The sequence below is a fragment of the Bidens hawaiensis genome, unplaced genomic scaffold (assembly GCF_021521415.1).
Source record: "Bidens hawaiensis isolate Kalapana, Puna unplaced genomic scaffold, B.hawaiensis_p1.1 tig00081131_1, whole genome shotgun sequence".
Classification (NCBI taxonomy): domain Eukaryota; kingdom Viridiplantae; phylum Streptophyta; class Magnoliopsida; order Asterales; family Asteraceae; genus Bidens; species Bidens hawaiensis.
In genome coordinates, this window is record NW_027506761.1 from 11416 (window position 1) to 35000 (window position 23585).

The window sequence follows — 23585 nt, forward strand, 5'->3', positions numbered from 1 at the left end:
ACTTATTGGGCTCGTTTAAGGCGGGATGTGAATGATTCCGTATCCGTTTTTCAGTTTATTATGTTTGGTTGTTTGTTGGTTGTGTGCATTTTTTATAATTTAGGTACACTACAAGAAAATGGATGAAAACAGGGGACGCTCTATCGAAATTTTGTTAGCCCATAGGGAAGTTTCTTTCCTCTCCATGTAACCTCCATACTTCATATAAAACTTTCTATGAATCTTTCACATTGAGGGCAATATGAGATTCAAGTGTGGGGAGGGTAATTACTTGATCAATTTCTTGTTCAACTAATTATAAATTCTCTAACATATTTTTGTAGCAAACAAAGACTAATTTTTCACAAAACCAAAAAGTAAATCAAAGAAATTTTTTTTCAAATAACCAACTTAAAATCTACTATAACCAAAATAAATGTGAAAAAGTAAAAAGAAGTTTTGTAATAGTGATAAGAAATTTATGCTAAATATGGCGTTTATACCCAATCCCTCCGTTACTGTGAGATAAAACTCATGCCATATAAATATTTTTCAGAAGCATTGACTGAGTCATATATTTCGTGTGATTTAGAACTTGTCTCAAGTATTCTAATCAAGACCTCACGAAGCTTTGTATAAGAAAGAAGGTAATATTATCTCAATTTCTCAAACTATTCTACAAATTACAACACAAAACAAAAAACCTTACCTTACCACCTTATCACTCTCACCGGTAAAATACAACACTGGTCTTTACCGGCAGACCAAAAGAATCTGGAAATGCATTCTTTCGATTTCAATTTCCTCTGCTGCATACACTTCGCAAAACCTAGGTTTCCTCCAGAACTTAGGGAGAGAATTTTTGTCTTTAGAAATGAGGTGAGGAAAAAGTGGAAGGCCACCATTTTGTGGAGTTTCCAAAGCGCAATGGAAAGAAGAGAAAAAAGATACGATCGATGCTTAGGATGATGAAACTAGTCCCACAAAGGAAGATGTGGAAAAATTAAACTCAGTCTCAGTATGAATATACCAAACTAATGAGGGTGGGTGCTATTAGGCTCAATGCCGAACGATCCATTAGAGTTGGAAGTTATGTTCAGAACAGGATTGAGGAAGAACTTATCCACATCCTTGACAAAACTGGTCTTAACGATCTGACCTTAAAAGAGTCACTAGGTTTGTTTTTTATAAAAAAAATTCACCTCAGCAATTGGGAGATTAGGAGCTAGACCATTGAAGACATTTTGAGACTCCCGATAAACAGCAGAAATAGTATTTACCATATTCACCATCATTAACCTTAATCCTTGAACCACCACAAAACACCGAATCTCTACTATCACAAAACCAACCACCAACCCATATTACCTTCTGATTTATGCAACCCTTCACAAAGGGGGAGATTTGAACTTGTTAAAAGCTTATTTATCACATGCCACATTTTGGCTAGGAGTGTTCTTATACATACATCACATGTATGATCATATACAAATCCAAGTGTGTGTGATCATTGTGAGAACATGACGTTTTGCATAAACGGAATTTCATAAAGCAAATCACCTTTTTATTTATCACTACATATATTCCTATGATTTAAAGTTGGTTATTTTGTTCCCGTTTTCTCGGAGCTCTTTTGGGGATGTTTAAGTTATGGTCCTAGCTTGCTCATTTTAGAGAATATTTATGGTTAGCTTGCTTGAGGACAAGCAAAGGTTCAAGTGTGGGGTTGTTTGATATATATAAATTTATACATCTTTTAAGCATCAAATAATCTCGAAAAACTGTAACTTTATCGTATAATATAGTTCAAATAACCACGTATCATGTTAAAATATATTTTCAGTTATATCCAAGCCTCAAAAGAAGAAACGAATAAAATTGCAAAGAAAATAAAAAAACAGTAAAACACACCCCCCATGCTTCTTGAAACACGCCCTCATGCTTTCATGTGCAAGAAAAGACAAAAATCTGCAAGAAAAGAAACAATACTAGACAGCTAGCCACGGGGCCTCGCTTTAGGAAACATGGGGCCACGGTCACCTTTCAAAAAAGAAAAAAGAAAATGTAGCAGACACCCAAAAAAACGGGGTCGTGCCTCACATAGCATGCCCCCCGTGGTGAGTCAGCATGTACCATCGAGAAAATTTCGAGTTCAAAATGTAAACTTTCCAAAGTCTAGGGACTAAAATTGCCAAATTCCAAACCTGAGGGTTAAAAATGAAAATTCTGATTTCCTGACCCATCGCGCTACGCGATGGATCAGAAGAGAGACCCATCGCGATACGCGATGGGGTGTCTGACAGTGAGACGCATGGCATGCCATGTGGCCACACGTGGCACACCGTTCGCCACGTGTCCCGCCACGTGGTCACAAATGGCACGACGTCCGCCACGTGTCAACACGTGGCACACCATCTGCCATGTGGCAGACCTACGTTGTGACTGTGCAAGGCTACGTCGCGCTACGCGACGGGTGCCCATGACGTCGTCGCGTACCGCGATGGGATCCAAGATTTTGACTATAAATAGCATGTCCAGGATCTCCATTTGACACACCAATTTCAGTACAATTCTCTCTCTCTCTCTCTAACATCTCTCTAGCCATATTATCATACCTCGAAGTTCGTGCCTTATTTCCTCGTTAAACGTGTCCTGATTCCTCGTTTTGTGTACCGAAGATTCCTCGAAGTTTGTGCCACCCTCCACCCACATACCGAGAAGGCGTTTGTTATCATGGCAATGAGTCCCGAGAATCGTTAAGGTTTTCATAAGCCTTTAAGGTAATGTTTAAACGCCAATGAATGTAATAATAAAATATTATTATAAAGGCTTAAACCTTAAGTCAAGGTTATACTCGATACCTCGATAAAAGAAAATAAAAGAAAACATAACAAAGAAAGAGTAAAAGATATGTTGTAATATATATATATATATATATATGTGCAAGTATATATATTCTTTGTTATGAGATTATTATTTAAGTAATAATGAGTATTCTTAAATAATAAAAGAATACGTTTCTTTGAGAAGAAAAAACGTCGGGTTTTTATATATAAACTAAAGGTTTATAATTTACTTTTAAACTAAAGGTTTCCAAGTAAAAGAGATCTATGAATTAAAGGTTCATCGAGGTAGAGATATAAAATAAGACTAAAGGTCTTAAGCCGGATCGTATATCCGACTAACAAATGGTTATACTCGTACGATATTATTGAATACGTATATATGTGTGTAAGTATATATGTAAATATTCTTTGTTATGAAATACTATTTAATGAATAAAGAGTATTCTTAAATAATAAAAGAAAATGATTACGTTTCTTAGAGAAGAAGAAACGTCGGGTTTTTAATATAAACTAAAGGTTTATAATTTACTTTTAAACTAAAGGTTTTCAAGTAAACAAAGAATTGAACTAGAGGTTCAATCGAGGATTGAGATAGAAGACTAAAGGTCTTAAGCTGGATCGTGTATCCGACTAACAAATATTTATACTCGTACTATAGGTGCGAGATAAAGAAAGGGAAAGACCCTTGGACGATGAGTGAAGCTGATCCTAAAGAGACAAGGTGAATACGCCCCTAAACATTTACTTATTTTAAAATGAGTCAAACTTGTTATTTGAAATTGTTTACAAGGAACTATGTGTTCCAAAAACCGTTATGAATAAGGGTATAAACCTATCCCTCAGGCTGTGGTATACGTATGTCTGGATCCTTACATAGGTGGTACTATGCGATGTATGGGCATGATCTCACCACCCTTGGTCGTAGGATGCTCTCCTGCAGGGAGTACGACCGTTGTGTATATTTACGGGTACTTAACTAAGTCGAACGCTGCGGTGTTTGCTTAGGTGACCTAGAGTAGAGGCTCGTATTTATAATGTGTTATTTGACTTTGTTATTCCTAAGCCACGTTGGGCCGAGGCAAGCGTAGTCTCGAGGGGTAATAAAGTAAAAGAAAGTATTTTTGCGTCAGCGTCTTCACCAGCATTCGTTGCTGACGTATTTTATTACATTTTGTAGGTGAACAAAGTTAGAGCTTGGAATGACGAAGTACTATGATATCCGATGGCTCGGATTCTTTTTATTAATATCTTAAATGGTGGTTTGTAAACATAAACAAGTAATCTTTTGTTAACTTAAACGGGTGTTTATAATCCCGTCTTTTGAATATATATATATATATGTTACACTTTTGATCCTTAAAGTTTTATAAGTCTTCCGCAAACTAACGCAACTCTGATTTATTTACAAACACGATACCAACTTATGGGTCGCACTCCTAGGCCTAAGATGGGGTGTGACAGGTTGGTATCAGAGCCATCGATCTTAGCGAATTGGGTATCATAAAACAATACCCAAGCTTCGATCCAAGTTTAGAAAATTATTTGATTATTTGTTTTAAGGATAAGATAGGCTAGTAACCTTTCTATCCCTCTCTACATTCTAAACCACCTATAATATTAGATGTCGTTTAAAACTCACATCGAAGAATTTGTACGCAAGGCCAAAGAAGCCGGTATAGCAAACCTTACCCCAAAGACAACATGAGCGATGGATACTATGAAGCGTTCTTTAATCAAGACGTGGAATGAGACTTGTCCAAACCTTTATACAGTAGGCACTAGCCGATCGACGTACTCGATAGTCCACCAAAGCCAAGTGTTGAGCCACCGAGGCACTCAAGCTATCAACCACCAACCATACCAATGTATCAAACGTCAGAAGTACCGACGTATCACCCATCGGAGATCCCAACCTATCAACCCATGGAGATACCACAACAGTTTCCGACTGGATATATACCGCCAAATCCACATCCGACATATGCTTTCCTGTCCAATCTACCTATCAAGGAAGAACCAAAGTCTCCATCTTCCGATTGGATGAAGTGTCATTCTGACCCATGCCGATGGTTTACCGGAAGTTCTACCTTTAATGAAGTCAGCTCAAAACACAACAATGGAGAAGGGCCGTCCCGAAAGCCCAAGATGAGAATCATGATGCCTTTCGAGAGTTTCAAGATGCCTTCCATGAACATTGAAACTACACCATCTATGGAGGAAGATGAACCATAAGAAGAAGAAGAGGAACCCATGGAAGAGGAAGATCCCGATGAAGAAGAAGATTCCGAAGAAGATGATGATGAGGACCCAGTAGAAGAGTCCGAGGAAGATATGGAAGAAGAGCATCCTGAGAACCCTAACGAGATATCAAGCCCGATGAATGGATCACTCACTTCCCATAATGCAAGCTATGGTTCTGTGGACCCATATGTCCAACAACTTGAAAATCTAAGGAACCAAGCTTCGTCAAGCTTCCCACCATTTCAAGGGAGAATTCCCTCAATTCAAGAACAGGCCGACGAGATTCGTGAACAAAATCAAGCTGCCAAGACTTACCTCTACCTCGCAACCGACCAGACTTATGTTCCGTATCCTGAACCGCGGAATCACTACGAGATGTTGACACTGGGTTATCGCGACCCACCTCCGCAGTACGGATACCCCGACATAGTCCCGCAGTCATATGAAGAACATCTGCATCGTGCACTGCAGATACCGACGACTGGAGAAAGAAGGTGGACGAGGAAGAGAAGAAAAAGAAGAAAGTTGGAGAAACACTCCTTCGTAAATGCAACAAACTAACGAAGGTTATGAAGAAGTTCTTGTAGAACTGAATATGGTGGTGTGTGATGTGAAGACATATGTGTAAAAATAAAGTCTTGTATGTGTTATGTGTATAAATAAAGAACGTATGAAACGTTCTTTTGTAATAATAGGACAAGTTATATTTATCGTTGTAACGATATATATATATATATATATATATATATATATATATATATATATATGTGTGTGTGTGTGTGTGTGTGTGTGTGTGTGTGTGTGTGTGTGTGTGTGTGTGTATTGTAAAATATATATCCTTGGGATATATATATGTATAATAAATAAAGTGTGTGTTTAATAAAATGTTGCTAAAATTTTCAGACCAAATTGATAAAGAAAGAAAAACATGTCTGAACAAAGTAACAATAATGAAAATGCTCGTAGAGAGAGAGAGAGATAAAAGCCAAGGAGAAAGGCCCCGAGAATGAGAGAGAGGAAGATATTCCCAAGAAATATATGAACAAAATACAAAAGATGATCAAAGATGTTGTTAGGGAAGAATATTTAAATAGAACTCACTCTAGGAAATCTCGAAATTCTCAATCGTTAATCCTTCTGTTCATCCCTCTCGAAAATCCGAAAAGTCTCGACCGAACCCGTCTCGTGTCTAGGAAAGTGTGCATGAGTCTAACGCCGACGGTGGAGTTAGACGTGAGTTCAAGAAACTAAAGATAAGTGGTTGTTCGTTTAAGGACTTGAAGTACTATGGACCGAAAGAGTTCCATGGTGATAAGGGAGCCATTTCAACCGTGAGGTGGCTCGAGGAGATGGAAACAATTGTGATTACTAGTAAGTGTTCTGATGTTGAGAAAATTTAGTATTCAGCCCTTATGTTCAAGGGTGAAGTGTTGGAGTGGTGGAATGCTCTGTTGATGAGCAAAGGGAGAGACGTAATGTATGGTATGAGTTGGGAAGAGTTTAAAGCCTTGTTGATGGCTAAGTTCTGTCCCATGCATGAGACCGACCAGATTCAAACGAAATTTTTGAATCTCAAGGTCGTTGGGACAAACCTCCGAGAGTACAATACTAAATTCCATGAGTATTGTCGCCTAGTTCCCCAGCTGGTTAACCTTGAGTCCAGCAAAGTCACGAGATATATTTGGGGACTTCCGCGGGAAATCCGCGACATGGTAAGGTCTCACCTACCACAAACCGCTGACTTTGCGATGGATTTGGCCGGTTATCTAATGGGCAGCATGGTTCGTAACAAAGAAGAAGACAAGAAGGTTACGACAGCAACGACTCAAGGAAGAAAAAGTGGAGGGAACTATCGATTCAAGGGTAAGGGTGTGAACCAAAGCCGATTTAATTCAAACGCCCCACAATGCAAGACTTGTTGGAGGTATCACAAGGGACGTTGCAACTTTGCCCCGCCTCCTAAAGTGGGTGAATCATGCAATCGCATGGGTCACGATGCTGCTGATTGCTGGAAGAAGAGGATGACTTGCTTTAACTGCAAGGAGATGGGCCATCTAAGTTTCAAGTGCCCAAAGAACAAGCCTGCTGCTGGTGGTGCGGGTGGTAGTGGCAAGGATAAAAAGGGAAATGCTCGAGTCTTCGTACTCGACACAAAAAGGGCCGCCGACTTGCCGGAAACCATCACCGGTACGTTTCTAGTCAACGACACCTATGCTAGAGTTTTATTTGATTCAGGTGCCAATTTGATATTTATAGATTATAGTTTCAGTAGTCTATTAAACGAACCATTAACTAAATTAGATAAAACTCTAAGCGTCGAGACTGCTAACGGCGAAATCGTTAAAATCTCCGAAGCCCTTGAAAACGGAAAAATCCTTTTAGCCGGTTATTTGTTTCCTATCTGTTTATTACCCATGAGTCTGGCTGGTTTTGATATTGTACTTGGTATGGATTGGTTATCCAATAACCATGCTCGTATTATTTGAAATAGCAAAACCGTTGAACTTCATGCCCCCGATAAACGAACGATTCGAATTGAAGGGGACAAAGACGCTGGCCAAGTTAGCATAATCTCCATGATTAAGGCTAACAAATGTTTGAATCAAGGATGCCTCGCATTCATGGCCTACGTCACCAAAGATTCTAAGCCAAAAGAAATCAAAGACGTTCCTATCGTTTCTGACTATTCTGATGTCTTTCCTGATGAACTCCTTGGTATTCCTCCCGATCGTGAAGTAGAGTTTGGGATCGATCTGATTCCCGGTACTGCTCCAATCGCCAAAGCTCCATATCATTTAGTGCCAACCGAGATGAAGGAGTTAAAGAAACAACTTAACGAGCTTTTGGAGAAAGGATTCATTCGACCGAGTTCTTCGCCTTGGGGAGCGCTAATTCTGTTCGTTAAGAAGAAAGACGGTTCCATGAGGATGTGTATCGATTATCGTGCGTTGAACGAAGATACAATCAAAAACCGATATCCACTCCCTCGTATTGATGACCTTTTGATCAACTTCAAGGTGCTAGCTTCTTTTCCAAAATCGATATTCGTTCCGGCTATCACCAACTTAAAGTCCAATCCGAAGACATTCCAAAGACTGCCTTTCAAACACGGTATGGACATTATGAGTTCACGGTTATGCCGTTTGGACTTACTAATGCTCCGGCCGCGTTCATAGATATGATGAACTGTATTTGCAAGCCTTACTTAGATAAATTTGTTATCGTATTCATCGATGACATACTTATATATTCTAAGTCAAAGGCCGATCATGAAATCCACCTTCATATTTTGCTTGATATTCTTAGAACCGAGAAGTTGTACGCCAAGTTCTCAAAATGCGAGTTCTGGTTGCACGAGGTACAATTTCTTGGTCACGTCATTAATGTCAACGGTATTCAAGTGGACCCCCCAAAAATTGAAGCTATCTCTAAGTGGAGGTTCCGAAGTCGCCAACCGAGATCCGAAGTTTCTTAGGTTTGCCCGGCTACTACCGTAGGTTCATTGAAAATTTTTCTCGTATAGCCGTTCCCCTAACTTCCTTAACTCGTAAGAACATCAAGTACGAATGGGGAACGAAGAAACAAGAGGCGTTTGATATACTTAAACAAAAGCTCACCCAAGCACCTATCTTGGCTCTGCCAGAAGGTATTGAGGATTTTGTGGTATTTAGTGATGCATCCCACTCGGGTTTGGGATGCGTACTAATGCAACGAAAGAAAATAATCGTTTATGCCTCTCGTCAATGGAAAGTACACGAAAAGAATTACACGACTCACGATCTGTAGTTAGGCGCCATAATCTTTGCACTTAAGATTTAGAGGCACTATCTCTATGGAGTAAGATTTATCGTGTACACTGATCACAAGAGCTTGAAACACATCTTTGATAAAAAAGAGCTCAACATGCGCCAACGACGCTGGATGGAGACTCTCAACGACTATGATTGTGAAATTTTTTATCATGAAGGCAAAGCCAAAGTCGTGGCTGACGCCTTAAGTCGCAAAGAACATGAAAAGCCAAAACGAGTCCGAGCGTTGAGGCTAGAACTCCAAATCGATCTCCTCGAGCAAATCAAATCTGCCCAAACTCAAGTGATCAATGAAAACCAAATCTCCGACGAAAAACGTAACGGCACCATTGACTCGCTAGTCAAGGGTGACGATGGTATCCTTAGACTCGGTAATAGGATTTGGGTACCAATCGTTGGAGGCTTGCGTGAAAAAAATTTGAATGAAGCTCACAAATCCAAGTATATGATGCATCCTGGGAGTGACAAAATGTACCATACCCTAAAAGTAAACTATTGGTGGAATGGGATGAAAAAGGATGTCGCTTCGCATGTTGCGAAATGTTTAACTCGTTTGAAAGTCATGGCTGAACATCAAAAGCCTTCGGGACTGCTCCAGCAACCTGAACTTCCCGTATGGAAGTGGGAGTTAATAACCATGGATTTCATTACAAAACTCCCGAAGACGACTCGACAACACAATGCTATTTGGGTGATTGTGGATCGATTGACAACATCCGCACACTTCATACCCATCAATGAGTCATACTCAATGGACAAACTAGCACGTATCTATGTAAATAACATTGTTGCTTTGCATGGGGTACCGCTATCCATAATTTCTGATCGAGACAGTCGTTTTACGTCTCACTTTTGGAAAAGCTTCCAACAAGCACTCGATACAAAACTCAACCTTAGCACCGCCTATCATCTGCAAACCGATGGGCAAAGAGAAAGGACAATTCAAACGTTGGAAGACATGCTTCGGGCTTGTGTGATCGACCTAGGTGTAAGTTGGGATGACCACTTATCCCTAATGGAATTCTCGTACAATAATAGTTATCACACAAGTATTCAAGCCGCACCATTTGAGGCATTATATGGTCGAAAGTGTAGAACGCCCGTGTGTTGGTCTGAAACCGGAGACAACCAATTATCTGGACCCGAGATAGTCCAAGAAACCACCGACAAAGTTCTTAAAATCTGAGAACGACTTAAGGCGGCACGTGATCGCCAAAAAAGTTACGCTGATGTCCGTCGTAAGCCATTAGAGTTTAATGTTGGTGAAAAAGTGTAATTGAAAGTCTCGCCTAGGAGAGGCGTTGTTCGCTTCAGTAAGAAAAGAAAATTAAGTCCTCGATTCGTTGGACCTTTCGAGGTACTTGAACGAATCGGCACTGTTGCATACCCTTTGCGACTGCCCGAGGAAATGCAAGGGATACACGATGTATTCCATATTTCGAATCTGCGAAAATGCTTAACTGATGAATCTTTAGCTATGCCATTAAAAGACGTTGAAATAAATGAAACTTAAAATTTGTAGAACGTCCAATTCAAATAGAAGATTCGAAAACAAAGAAATTAAAAAGGAGAACATTTAAAATTGTGAAAGTTAAATGGGACTCGCGTAGAGGGCCCGAATATACTTGGGAACTTGAATCGGAAATGAGAAAGAAATACCCCCAATTGTTCTTGTAAAGCAATCTCGAGGAAGAGATTTGTTTCAAGGTAGGGAGGATGTAACATCGAGAAAATTTCGAGTTTAAAATGTAAACTTTACAAAGTCGAGAGACAAAAATTTCCAAATTCCAAACCTGAGGGTTAAAAATTAAAATTCTGATTTCATGTACCCATCGCGCTACGCGATGGATCAAAAGAGAGACCCATCGCGATAAGCGATGGGGTGTCTGACAGTGAGACGCGTGGCCTGCCACGTCCACGTGTCCCGCCAAGTGGCCACACATGGCACGACATCCGCCACATGTCAACACATGGCACACTATCTGCCACGTAGTGACATGTGGCAGACCTACGTTGTGACTGCGCAAGGCTACGTCGCGCTACGCGACGGGTGCCCAGGACGCCGTCGCATACCGCGATGGGATCCAATATTTTGCCTATAAATAGCAGGTCCGGGATCTCCATTTGACACACCCAATTTCAGTACAACTCTCTCTCTCTCTCTAACATCTCTCTAGACATATTATCATACATCGAAGTTCGTACCTTATTTCCTCGATAAACGAGTCTTGATTCCTCATTTTGTGTACCGACGATTCCTCGAAGTTTGTGCCACCCTCCAGCCACATATCGAGAAGGCGTTTGTTATCATGGCAATGAGTCCCGAGAATCGTGCCAACGAGTTTTGAAGTTGGCGTTCATTGATTTGCGTGTCGAGAAAAGAGTAGATCAAGAAGTGAAGCGGCGTTGGAGTGCTGCTCGAATCATTAGGGTTTTCATAAGCCTTTAAGGTAAGGCTTAAACGCCAATGAATATAATAATAAAATATTATTATAAAGGCTTAAACCTTAAGTCAAGGTTATACTCGATACCTCGATAAAAGAAAATAAAAGAAAACATAACAAAGAAAGAGTAAAAGATATGTTGTAATAGATAAATATATATATATATATATATATATATATATATGTGTGTGTGTGTGTGTGCAAGTATATATATTCTTTGTTATGAGATTATTATTTAAGTAATAATGAGTATTCTTAAATAATAAAAGAATACGCTTCTTTGAGAAGAAGAAACGTCGGGTTTTTATATATAAACTAAAGGTTTATAATTTACTTTTAAACTAAAGGTTTCCAAGTAAAAGAGATCTATGAATTAAAGGTTCATCGAGGTAGAGATATAAAATAAGACTAAAGGTCTTAAGCCGGATCGTATATCCGACTAACAAATGGTTATACTCGTACTATAGGTGCGAGATAGCAAGGGAAAGACCCTCGGACGGTGTTGAAGCCGATCCCAAAGCGATAAGGTGAATACGCCCCCAAATTTTTAAACTTGTTTTCAAATGAGTCAAACATGTTATATGAAAATGATTTACAAGGGACTATGTGTTCCTAAAACCATTATAAATGAGAGTATAAACCTAGCCCTCAGGCTGTGGTATACGCGTGTCTGGATCCTTACATAGGTGGTACTACGCGATGGGCACATCGCACCACCCTGATCGTAGGACGCTTTCCCGCGGGAAGTACGATCATTGTGTATACTTACGGGTACTTAACTAAGTCGAACATTGCGGTGTTGTTGAGGTGACCTAGAGTAGAGACTTGAATTTATAAATGTGTTATTTAACTTTGTTATTCCTAAGCCACGTTAGGCCGAGGCAGGCGTACTCTCGAGGGGTAATAAAGTAAAAGAAAATATTTTTGCGTCAGCGTGTTCACCAGCATTCGTTGCTGACGTATTTTATTTACATTTTGCAGGTGAACAAGGATAGCGCTTGGACTGTCGAAGTGCTATTTATATCCGATGGCTCGGATTTATTTGGTATAAACTTAAATATATAAATGGTGGTTATGTAACTATAAAACAAGTAATCTTTTGAACTTAGATCGGGAATCTTTTAAAATCCCGACTTTTGTTTATGTGAATATTTACAACTTTTATCCACAAGTTTTTCAAGTCTTCCGCTAATGTAATGTAACTCTTATTTATTTACACTTGTGGTACCAACATTAAGGGTCACACTCCTAGGCTGTGTTTTGGGGTGTGACAAGCGTTGGTATCAGAGCCATCGATCTTAGCGAATTGGGTATCATAAAACAATACCCAAGCTTCGATCCAAGTACAGAAAATAATTTATTATTTGTTTTAGGGATAAGATAGGTTGGTAACCTTTTCTTTCCCTCCACATTCTAAACCACCCATAAAATAGATGTCATTCAAAAATTGGATGGAGAACTATGTACGAAAGGCAAAAAAGGCTGGAATCGCCGAACCCTACCCCGAGGGTAACATGAGTGATGGTTATTATGAAGCCTACTTTGATCAAGATGTAGAACATGACTTAACCAAACCCGTGTACTACCCCGGAAGTAGACACTATCCAATAAACATTCCCGATAGTCCACCAAGACAAGGAATCGAACCACTGAGGCATTCAAGCTACAATCCACCAACAATACACATGTACCATCCCACTGAAGTACCAACGTATCACCCCTCGGAGATTCCCACATACCAACCATCACAAGTGCCGCAGTACTACCCAACCGGATACTTACCAAATCCACACCCGTCCTATGCCTTGCTCTAAAACCGACCAATAAAAGAAGAACCAAGATCCCCATCCTCCGACTGGATGCAGTGCCACTCAGATCAACGCAGGTGGTATACCGGAAGCTCCACTTTTAATGAAGTCAACTCTCAACCCAAAAAAGATGAAGGGCCGTCCCATAAGCCAAAGATGAGGGTAATGATGCCCTATGAAAGTTTCAAAATTCCCCCGATGATCAACGAGACCACCCAGCATATGGAGGAGGAAGAACCTATGGAAGAAGAGGAACCAGAAAAGGAGGAGGACCCCGAAGAAGAAGAGGATCCCGAGGAAGAGAATGAGGAAGAACCGGAAGAAGATCATCCCGATAATACCAATGAGATATCAACATCAATGGATGGATCACTCACTTCCCAAAACCCAAGCTACGGTTCTGTGGATCCATATGTCCAATATCTGGAAGCTCTAAAGAACCAAGCTTCATCAAGCTTTCCACCATTCCAAGGAGAAATTCCCTCGATTCAAGAGCAAGTCGATGAGATCCAAGAACAGAACAAGGCTGCTAAAGCTTACTTCTACCTTTCATCCGACATGACTGATGTTCCGTATCCAGAACCACGGAATCACTATGAGATGGTGACGTTGGGTTACCGCGACCCACCTCCACAATATGGATGCCCCCAACAAGGTCCCACAGTCGTATGAAGATCACTTGGATCGCGCTCTGCACGAGACAGATGATTGGAGGAAGAAGGTGGCCGATGAAGGAAAGAAAAAGAAGAAGATGGGAGAAAAGCTTTAATCAACCAAAGAAATGTTTAATTATAATCTACTTAAATCAACCAATAGGAGGTTATGTGACTAAACTATAACCACCCGAAGTTGTTAGAATTGGTATTTGAGAAATCGAAGTCAATCTTAATCTTTTTACTTTACTAAAACTACTTGCTTTCTTAAATTTTCATTCTCGTGGTAGACATTAAGTTATGCATGTTCCTTTCTTTTATGTTATAGGGTAAGTTCACATAGAAATGAGGGGCTATTCTATCATATACTATTAAAGAAAGTTTATCACATATTAACTTTATAATCATCAAAGAATAATGGAGTGGATTCTTGATTCTAGATGGTGACCTTCATATTATTAATTTACTCATTTAGAATTTCTCTTCTTGTTCACTAATATCTATATATATATATATATATATATATATATATAATTCTAAAAAAGTTTAAAAGTCACCCTAAAATGATTATCTTCGACGACTAAATTAAAATTGAAGATTTATTATTAGAAATATTTGTGTACACGGATCGATACTTGGTTCTTACCAATAACTATTCTACATATACGATAGGTACACTTGCTTATTTTGTGTGTGGTTAATCTTAGTAGAAATCACTTTTATAAATTTAAAACACGATCTTGTACGAAAACTAAATTCATCATATTTTACGACAAAATCACACGACATCAAGAAGATATATGTAAAAGCCCCTAAATATAATTGTTAATTTTAACTAGTGAAAACTCATTTACTATATATTTTCCCAACATATGTAAAATGTTTGACTTTTTATTATCGTCAAGATGAAAAGTTGAGCTCATAACGTGTGAAGAACAACCAACAGTTTCATCACATTCATATGCAATGGTTATTACACTCATTCAAAAATTTAAACAAAGTGTCAAACAAAGTGTGGACGCATAATGTCTTGGATAATCAAGGACGAGTCATAAGAGGGCGGTGAGCGCGACCATCCAAGACCTGGTCCTTTTGAACCTTTTTTCGTGTATATAATAATAATAATAATAATAATAATAATAATACATGTAATCTAAGAAATAACCCTTTTGTTTTAAACCAGTTCATACCAAATATAGTTTAGGCACATTTATAAATTAAATTGATTACAATAATAACTTGTAAGGCCCTACTTTGACGTTAAATTTACTCATAAACACAGTTCTAAATATCATAGTTAATTAAAACCTTTCGCGGAAACGTTAACTTCAATCATTCGTTACATAACATTCAAACTTTTCTTTGAAACATAACATTAAACATCATATATAAAACATCATTTATTCCATCTTCAGATGCCAGCCGTTCAATCCATACCATGTGCTATCCTCATGCTAGCTCATTAAACATATTTACCTGTGTTTATACTAAAAGTCAGCTACGCTGAGTGAGTTCTAATTAATCAGGCAACATGCAATACATTCACATATCATACATACATACATACGTATCCGAAGATACATATCCATACTTAACCCGTTACCTTTCTTTCATAAATACGTACATACATTCACTTTCCTTAACCAACCGAGAGTACGTTCACAGTCCGTCGTATATACATGCACTCAAGGTCATGAACACGTACAAGTTCTGCAGTCCTTACATATGTTCATCATTCATGATACGTGCAAGGTCCGCAATCCTTCCCTATACCATCCTACATAAACAACACGTACAAGGTCCGCAGTCCTTCCCTATGTTACCACCTATTTCATAGCACGTACGAGGTCTACGGTCCTCCCCTATGCTAACACAATACATTTACAGCACGTATAAGGTCCGTAGTCCTTTCCTATGCTGGCTCCTATCTGAAATACGTATAAGTCCTCATCTATCATCTATAACACGTACAAGTCCCACAGTCCTTAACTACACCATCCCATACCACGTTTATGTCCAACAAAAGTTAGAGGGATTTGTCATCCTAACTTACTATTTCAGACGTAGAGTCTGCATACTGTACATACATCTGCTTACCCGTACCACATGTACAAAAATAATATATAACGTACCAAACAATTTACATCATATCATACGGACACACTAGACGTTCTTCACATCATTCTTCTAACAACCATACTCTTTGACGATACGTGCAATATCCGAAGATCGTTCACGTACCGACATGTATTCATTTATTACACTCATACATTGTATCACATATAGCATGCACTTACCACTTAAGCTAAGTGTATTAACATTCACATTGAGTATGCACACATGTAAAGCCCCGGTCCCGGTGCCCTACTTTAGTGTCGGATTTACTCATTAACACAGTTCTATAATCAGAGTTAATTAAAAACTTCGCGGAATAAATAAAACTTCAATAATTCTTAACAAAACATTACAAACTTGTCTTCAAATCATAACATAAATCATTGTGTTAAAACATCATTTCCTTTATCATTAGATGCCAGCCATTCAATCCATGTCATATGCCGTCCTCGTGCTAGCTTTTTAAACCTGTTCACCTGCATGCATACTAAAAGTCAGTTACGCTGAGTGAGTCTTAGTTTATCAAGCAACTTACCATACAACCATTACATGCATTATATACGTATCCGAAGACACATAGTCCGCTGTCTAACCCGTTCACCTTACGGCTTAACCAATTAACTGCCCCCTAACGACATAGCCACTTGTTTACGGAAGCACATGGAGGCTTGCCCTCCCACGCACTCACATTATGCCACTTATTAACGAAGGCACGTAGAGGCTTGTCCTCTCACGTTCTCTCGTTATGCCACTTTTAGCACGTATAGGCTTACCCTACCACGTACTATCGTCATGCCACTAGCACCCTTACTTATCTCATCTCCACTTCTATCACACTTTATTCTACTTGTCTACAACACACTTCCTATCAGTTCATCATTTACATAATAAGCAAGTCACATCAAGCTTTCATACACACTAATAACCACTTGGAGATCATTCCCAATGGCGGTACGCATAATATCCAAAGATCGTTCACGCACCGGAAAACATTCATTCATAACATTCATACATACTATCATATCATTCTTTATATCAAACACTTACCACTTAAAACATACACTTACCACTTAAGGTAAGTGTATTAAAGTTCACCTTGAGTATGCAAACAACGCCGAAAATATTACAAGGACGTGGGGCAAGAAACTCACCTGATTGCGGTTACGCTCGCCGTTAATGGTTATCCCTTTCTTTAGCTGTGCGTGACTAACTGTTTAATAAATACAATATTAAATACTACTCTAGCCATTCTCATTGTTTACTTAATTAATCTTAAGTGTCTAAGCCGGTTTTACTTCATTGATTCGTTAACCGGTTTAATCGTTACACGTTAAACTTTAAAGGTATCTTTCATAAATTAATAAAGTTCAAGGGCTATTATGTAACTAAACCATTTATTCTAAGTCCAGGGACCTTTCTGTCCTTCTTTCAAACTTTAGTTCGTCATCCAGTTCTTTAACGAGTTAGCTCCTTCGTTTTTTCTTAACGAATTAACTCTCTATAATGAATTGGATTTTCATAACAAACTGACTCTCTATAACGAACTGGGGTTCATTCGTCAGTTCTCCATTAACGAATTACTTAACGAACTGTTTCTATTTCATTTTCTCCTCTTAACGAATGGAATAACGAATTGCCTCCTAATTCGTTAAGTCTCCACTAAAGAACTAGGGTTAGGTCAGAGAATTTCAGAATATTCCCTGACATTCTCTTAACCACATACACCTTTTCCGGCGCCGTCCTCACCGGAAAACTGGGATCTCACGGGAAAAGCGAGATCTCAGTTATTTTCAACCGTTTTTCGTCCCCTTCGATCCAGATCTGAGCTAGGGTGACACCAAAGCTCATCTTTTGATCGGTTTATACCTGATTCTATTTGGATCTCGTGACTTTAATGGTTTAGGGTGCCGGCTCGTCGTTTCGCCGCTAGATCTAGTGGGTTTTGATCCATACAATATCATACTATCATTACCTCGGGTCGGGATCGGTTCTTCTTCTTGGTTTCGCTTATAGAAAAAGACAAGTATGATAGAGATCTTATGTGTGTGTTTTGGATGGTGTATGGAATGGGTGGAATGGATGGATTAAGGAGTAATTGAGGTTTATATATCATGGGTCATGGGCTTAAGCCCATGATCTTTTTTTCCTTCCTTTTTAATCCAAGTCCATTACCCATGTCTATTTAACCCGACACTAGCCCGACTCATAATAACTCAGATTTTATTTACCGAAACGAGAAAACGGGATGTTACATGCCTTTAAAATATCTTTTTTTTAAACCCATAAACATTAAACTAAAGAAAAAAAAGAAAGCTGCCCATGAATTTTTTTTAACCCATAAACGTTCAACTAAAGAAAAAAAAAAGAAAGCGGCCGATGAGAACGATATTTTAGAGATCATGAATTACAAGAGTTGATCGAGAGCGTTGCTTTCCAAAATATGATAGAAGAACTTCATAATTCGTTTAGGCATTTTAATTAGACCGTTCAGAGGTATGTGTAAGATAATGGGAAATACTTGATTAATTATTGATTAAGGTTGTCATATAATATATAGAGATTATTATGACAAAACCCTATAGACCTAACTATACCTATGGGCTAAACATAAACCCTAATCTGATAATACTATCAAATACCCCCTCCCACAGTCAGAGCAGAAGGAAACTAGAAGCTCAGACTGGAAAAACAAAAACATAAAAACATATACAATAAGATAAGCATGCTTCGACTGACGCATAAAACCAAACCTTTGCCAACCAACCCTTATTTTGTTCGATTTTACCATCCACATTCTTCAATGACATATATTGTAATCCTGCAAGCGGCGTGCAATGCGGGGACACAAAGGTGGGGTAGAAATCTAACTAACTAGTAGTGCAGCGGCAGATCGTAGTCCTGTAGGTGGCACGACGGAGAACCGAAGTCCAATGTGCGGCGGACCAAAGTCAACAGCAATTGGAAGGAACCGTGGTTCAATGAGCGGCGGACCGAAGTCCACGGCAATAGTACGGACCGTAGTCCAATAAGCGGTTGACCGAAGTTGGCGGCAATAAATAAAAACTAAACAGAGCAGTGACGGGGCAGCAAGATGCGGCTTGAGGAGTACGATCAGGGAGTGGCATGGTGGCTAAGATGTTGTCGTGGCATCATCAAAGACTAAAAGTACATGTTCATGTCATGGCAGCCATAGAGAAGCCTTAAAATTGCAAAACAAACACCAAAAAAAAATTTATCCGTGCGTGGATTGCTTTTGCTTTGTATTGAAATCAAGATTTGATTCAAAACAGATTTGTCTTGTGCAAGAATGGATGGAGCCTCACGTAAAACAACAAGATATTAAATCTTTGAATGAAAGGTGCGGCTAATAAAAGGATGGTTTGGATGGCGGCCTTGGATGAAAAGACGTAGGATAAATAACAAAGCTTTATTTGTATGGAAACTAAGTATAGAAAAGAAGAAACGAAACTGATAAACTAAGGTGGGACAGGATGGCGGCACACCACCCTGTCTAGGTTTCAAACTTGGTGGCGACGACTAGGGTTTGTATTTTTGTGGTGGCACAACGAAAAAAAGTGTAATTAGAATCTAGGGCTCTAATACCATGTAAAATAATGGGAAATACTTGATTAATTATTGATTAAGGTTGTCATACAATATATAGAGATTATTATTGAAAAAAACCCTAGAGACCTAACTAAGCCTGTGGGCTCATCATAAACCTTAATGTGATAATACTATCTAATAGTCTGGTCGAATAAGAAGTACTCTCAGATTCGGTCAACATGTTTTAAAACTCAGTTATTAAGAAGTTTCTTACACCATTAAGAGGTTCATTTTAAGTGAACCAAACACACTAACGAATCAAAGGTAGTTAATAAAATCATTGAGAGACTACCAAGCCATCCCTAAACCATATATGAGTTATTGGTTTGTATTTTAAGGTCTGTTTTTTTACATGCCCCCGGTCTAGATTTTTTTTTATATTCTCAAGGACGGCCATACTTGGATTCATATCCTCCAAGCTGTGTTTCCGAGTCTCACTTAATGAAAAGAACGAAGAAAAAAAAAGGAATGAAATGATAAAAATGTATGTGTTCCCAAGTTTTAACTTGGAAGGAAAGGAAAGGAAACATAAAAATCCCGTGTTTTAATGAGAAGAGTAAGGAAAGGAAATGAAAAGAAATACGATGTTTTAATGAGTGGATCTTTTCTTTACAATTCGGAAAGAATTGAATGGAAAGGAAAGGAAAAGAACTTGAATTAAATGAAAGGAATGGAAAGGAAAAAAAAGTTTTCTATTCTTTTCCTTTCTCTCATTTATGAGACTCGATAACACAGGTTAAACTCTTAGCATTCTCATATAATCCATTAAGTTATATGTTATAGCATGAACATCCCTCTAAGAGCACAAATGTGGTCTCGATTCCCTCAAAACTTTGATTTCTTCTTAAAATTGGAACAGTGGTTCCCAATTTTCTTTAGGATCAAAACCCACGAAATTCTCGACTTCCCAATATTTTTTCTTGCATCAAAGAAGAAAAACTGATTGTTACACTCTGATTCCTACGAACAGCCCCCCCTTGCGATCGGATCAAGGGTTGGTGTTCAAAATTGACACCATGTTTTCTGTGGCTCTTCACGGCTCCCACTTTGTGTCCCCTAATAATGTTTAATTAGTTACTTTTTTTTTCTTAACAATAATTAGTTATTAAGGGTGTGTTTGGGATTGCTTTTTTAAGGACAAAAGGACTTTTTATAAAAAGGCCTTATAACATATAACTTTTTGTAAAGGAGTTCATAAGAAAAGTGTTTGGTTTAACTTATAACTTTTTGAAAAGGAGTTCATTAGAAAATTGTTTTGGTTTAACTTATGAAAACTTCAAAAAGACTTTTTTGAACAAATATATAACATAAATTCGTTTACATATTTATAATTTCTCGATTAGACCATAATAATATTGCATTTGAATTGTTAAAAAACACCAAAATACACAATAATAACAAAATAATGCATACTACATTCATATCCGCTATTCCATTATTTCTTGCGCAATAGCATCTCTTATCGATGCCATATGCATAACATCATCACCCGTACAATTTGTAGTCGGAACTTCTTCATTAACTTCATTACGAGAACTACCTTCTGTGGGATTTAAGATTCTTGTTGTGCCGTGTTAAATGCTTCATCAAACCCATCGATCTTTCTAATAAAGTTATGAATCGCCATCGATGCTAACACACTACTCACTTGGTGCTCGTATGTGTAATTCACATGCATATCTCTTAATAACGCCCACCTAGCTTTCCACACTCCAGATGTCCGTTCAATAATATTTCGCAATGATGAGTGGTGATAATTAAATGTCTCTTTGGTCCGCGAGGAGCACGCATAGCGCTAGTCTGTCCACGTTGAAAATCTGGTATATGATAGCGAATGTTCGCACCTTTGTATGGAGCAAGATACCCTTTAGTATTTAGGTATCCGGCATCAACAACATAATATTATCTACGAATAAAACAAACAGTTGTTAGTCGTTTCAAACAAGTATTAAAAACATAAAAATTGCATTGCTAAAATTATACTAACCACCCGATGGATGTGGAAAACCAAGATCCGGTCTCTGTAAGGCCTCGTTGAAGATTCTCGTGTCATGTGCAGTCCCCTCCCATCCGGCCCATACAAATGTAAAGCACATGTTAAAATCACAAACAGCCATTATATTTTGAGTGGCATATCCCTTTCGACCAATTTACTTTGGTTGGTCGTTTAAGCGAACTGATGTCCTCACATGTGTCCCATCAATAACGCCAATGCAGTCCTACAAACACAAAAAGATATCATAATTAAATCATTTGTTAAAGTAATTGGAACATTGCATACGTTAAACATTAGATAATACCTTGAACATTGGATAATATCGAGGATTATTTAACATATATGCGGGTACATCATCATTATAGTTTGCGGTTGGCTTGATGATTTTAGCACTCATCTTAAGCACGGCATGCAAAACTTTATAGAAATGTCTATGAATGGTTTCACCGGAATGATTAAAAGATTCTTGAACAAACCTATTTGTACACCATGAGCCAAAGTCATCAAGAAGATTCCGACCGACTCCTCAACAGACATATTACGGGTTTCCTCCAAACCGTAATTATTAACAAGAATTGCGCATAACTGTCTAAAAACGGGTACCCTCCAATCTAAATATTTCATAACACCGTCTAGGATGCCCGGTTAATATTTCATTAATAAACATGTGCCCTGTGCGATCCGATGTGTGACATGGCGTTCGTCGGTTATGCAATTCACGACCTATTATGATCCCTTTGACAGCTATTCCACATAACCTTTTGAATTCTATATCCTCGTCCACCCAATATTCTCCATCATCATCATACGAATTAGATTTTTCGCTATCCATGCTATATAAAAAGTATAAATAACACATTAATGATTTGAGAATCAAAAATAAGAAACAAAACAATAACAATTGTCTCCATGGTAACACAGTAGGCATATAGGCATATGTGCAGTACAAAAGCAAAGTTACATATGTTCAATATAAAAATAAAAGAAAGAGGGACACATTATACTTGGAAAAAAAAGGTACAGGGGACACATTATACTTGAAAAAAAAGGAACATGGGCTCCATGTAAGATTAAACAATAACATAATATACTTACAAAAGAAATAACACGTAATCTCAAACAATAACGCACATCTAAGATTAAAACAATAACACATTAATGTCAAACAATAACATGGGTAGAAATAACACATAATGTCAATCGATCATAAAATAGAAAAAGTAGAAAAACAACACATAGAGTCAAACGATATGATGTATTGTGAAACGACATATCATTCTTTCAAGAGTAACATAAGGAGCTCCATCTTTGCTTCGTGAGTCATTGGATACATAAAAGCTTTACGATTTTGCATTTTGATGAAAGCATGCAATGCGTGTGCATACTCTTTGGAACCTTCTTCGAAACCGGGGAAACGTGTTGACAATGTTCATGTAATCTTCAATTGTTGGGAAGGGTTCATTTGGTGGAAAAGTTTGTGTGCTTTTTGTTGATAAGGCATCCAACACAACATCTAGCTTGTTCTCAAAAGATGTAGTTTTGCTCTTTTTTGAACGTTTTTTGCCAACACTTTTAGACTTCCTTTTAGTCAAACTATTTTCAAAGTAACTAGGAAACAAAGGCTCATCTAAACTCATTTCATCACTATCTCCTTTGCCCTCAATATTTTGAAATTGTAATGGAGTCATAGTTTGATCTCCTACGGCAACCGAATCCCGAAACAAATGAGCATAATGAGTCTCAAATATTTCCAGATTTGTGCCCCTAAATTTGGCAAGGTCTTTATCAACCTACAAGATAAATAGATTATTAATGAGCGGTGTTCAATGTGTATATAAATGGATTTCACTATGCAATCATAACAAATGATTAAAAATAAAAATTTAACTTACCTTTATTTTCTCCTCCCACCACTGAGGCGATGCATCAATTAAGCTTCTCGTCCCACCGATCCCGGTTTCAAGTCCCATCAAGCGTTCATAAAGTTTCCATTCTCTTTTCATGGCGTCCCATTTGTTTTTAATTTGTTTTTGATCAAGGGGTTATGCATGTTTTCTCATACATGGTTTTTGCTATATTCTCCCACCC

The 23585-nt window shown here is 38.3% G+C and overlaps 1 pseudogene; it reads right to left on the minus strand.

The window, feature by feature from the left end:
• Positions 1-20928: 20928 nt before the first annotated feature.
• Positions 20929-22329, minus strand: LOC143618506 (uncharacterized; annotated as a pseudogene).
• Between the last annotated feature and the right edge of the window lie 1256 nt (positions 22330-23585).